This window comes from Micrasema longulum, unplaced genomic scaffold (assembly GCF_059751315.1).
Source record: "Micrasema longulum isolate JH-2025_06_02 unplaced genomic scaffold, ASM5975131v1 h1tg001798l, whole genome shotgun sequence".
Lineage (NCBI taxonomy): Eukaryota > Metazoa > Arthropoda > Insecta > Trichoptera > Brachycentridae > Micrasema > Micrasema longulum.
Genome location: NW_028278972.1, coordinates 67,917 through 70,509, shown reverse-complemented (window position 1 = coordinate 70,509; position 2,593 = coordinate 67,917). Strand labels below are relative to the sequence as shown.

General features: G+C 29.2%; 2 non-coding genes across 2 annotated transcripts; one reads left to right on the top strand and one right to left on the bottom strand.

The window, feature by feature from the left end:
• Window positions 1–1,030: 1,030 nt before the first annotated feature.
• TRNAQ-CUG (transfer RNA glutamine (anticodon CUG)) lies at window positions 1,031–1,102 on the bottom strand. The gene has a single exon. It is a non-coding gene; the product is annotated as a tRNA-Gln (tRNA).
• Window positions 1,103–1,281: 179 nt separating this feature from the next.
• TRNAQ-UUG (transfer RNA glutamine (anticodon UUG)) lies at window positions 1,282–1,353 on the top strand. Its single transcript has one exon. It is a non-coding gene; the product is annotated as a tRNA-Gln (tRNA).
• The last annotated feature ends 1,240 nt before the right edge of the window (window positions 1,354–2,593 follow it).

Here is a 2,593-nt window from a genome sequence, read left to right as displayed (position 1 = left end):
AGTATGTATTGCCATCAATTTATTTTCACCGTTATAGTAGTAAATTATAATAGTTTTGAGAGGATTAATATTAATTTTACGAAAACCACTGCGGAAAAAGTCTTAATAATTATCTCTCCTGTCGATTAAATCTAAGCACATGTTATATGTACCTAGAAGCTCTAAAAGTATTGAAAAGTTCGAACGCCTCCCATCGGGCCGGTCCCGGTCGGGGAATGCAGAGAAGAATAATTAGTGCCGTCCACATTCTTGTCCGACATATTTGGGGTGCATTTTTCTGCCTCCTGTACAAGGAACTACCGGCAAAAGAAACGATCAGAAATTGCCTCCGAAGTCTCATAAAGGATGATGAACGCCGAGCAAATTAAGATATAAAAATACTGTATTCTTGTCAGAAATTTTGTCTCGTTTTTTAAATATAGTAATGTCAAGTTTTTAATGAAGTTTTTGTTGAATTTCAAAAGAATATTTTCCTACAACTTAATCTAAAGAGTAGGAATCTCTTTATCATCAATAAAATATACAATGTTTCAGACGACACCACGTAATTTTAATTTTCTAGCTATAGCGGTTAGATTATTTTTAAAACATACTGTATTAAACACATGGAGTAATTAATTAAAGTTACTTATCAAAATAAAATATATTTATTTTATTTGGGATAAAGCGGATTTTTTTAATTGTTAAAATCTTTGATGAATAATCAAAAAGTTAAATATTAATAAAAGTCAGGGCGTCTGCGTCCCGTCGGTTATTTTTAAAATCAACTGAAATTAAAATTTTCTTTATAAAGTAGTGTCTTTAAATTAATTTGAAAAATTCTCCAGTTTTAAGAAGAAATAAACATATGAATAAAGTCACAAGTCTCGTAAATCAAAATTACTCAAATACCTACATGGTATTGCAATGGTATTTTTTAATGGTAATTTATTAAATCAGTTTTTTTAAATATTTATTTACCACTTCCAAATATTGATGTAGGCACACAATATGCGGGTTAAATAATTTGCTCGAATAAAAAACAAAACATAGGTCCCACCGAGATTTGAACTCGGATCGCTGGATTCAGAGTCCAGAGTGCTAACCGTTACACCATGGAACCTCTAAGAGAATTCGTCAGATTCTAGTAACATTATCATAATATTAATTTAGGTATGGCAATATCGATCCAATATCACGATTTATGAATGTTGTAATCACTTGGCACAGAGAGAGTCTATCTAATGAGTGCTGCTCAAGATAAGAAGATTTGCATTCCATCCCACGTAAGATTCTCATATCGGTTCCATGGTGTAATGGTTAGCACTCTGGACTTTGAATCCAGCGATCCGAGTTCAAATCTCGGTGGAACCTTGCAATTTTTTTCTTTAAGTTTTGTTGGAAACAAATATTTGCAGAAGTCCTTGAAACGAAGAAATTAATATCCTTTGTTTTAATTATGATTATTTACGGCATTTACCCGGGTAACTTAAGTTTTCTTCGAAAATTTATAATTTGATTTTTGTTTTTATTTTATTAATTAAGGAAAAACAACAGTCGTTATATAAGAATACAAAATATAAAAAATAGTACATACATCCAGTTGAAATTTTTCACAAATATAATGAGAGAACATGTTACACGGTAAAGAGAAAAATAATATTTATATAAGACATGAGAAAAAAAAGAGCTCGTTAGAAGGTTAAAAGATGGGGAAATAGAGTGGAGGAGTGAAGGAGAGAGATTTAATATAGTTGACTAATTAAAAATTTTGATATCATAATAAAATAAACATACATACACACTGACAAATGTTTCATTTTACAGTGTTTCAAAAAGTTTTTTTTTTAAGTCACAAAATTTTGTATTAAAAATATCTAAATGGGGACAAAGTAAATTAAATTTGGAGCAGCTACGATAAATAAACGAGTTTTGAACATTATTTTTTTGGGCAATGAATTATAAAAAAAATGAACTTGCCGTGTTGACTTTACGGGACAATTAATAATCATATTATTGTACACTATTTTTTTTTAAATAATTAAAAATGTGCCGCCGCTCATATTAGATAATATTATAGATTACTGTCTCTTCGGTCGAGTGAATTGAGGATTTCTACTTATAATCCCCTTCTAAGACATACAAAAAAATCACACCTGTCATAGTTTATCACTAAGTTAGTTTTAATATACGCATAATTTTAAAACTTATTAAAAAAAAAAAAATCCAATAAAATTTATGAATAAAACGTAAGTCATTGCCAAAGCTTTCTTTGTGCACATAAAAACAATTAATGTGAAAGTTTTATTAACTTTTAAGTGCATAAGTACAAAGTGAAACTGTTCGTAACAGTAAAAGCTCGTTAAAATGCGAATAAAATTGACCCATAATTATTTATCGAGTGCCTAACTGTCTGGGTATACAACGTTGAATCTTCTGTTATTTTTTGAAATTATTTCCCGTGATTTCATTCACGAAATTTAATATTATACAAATCTATATACTTGTATAAAAAAAACGTTTTTTAAGAGTTTTAAACATGCATTTTTTTGAAAAGCTTGAAAAGGACGAATGAATTGTATGATGATTTTACAATGCATGCGAAATGAGGAAG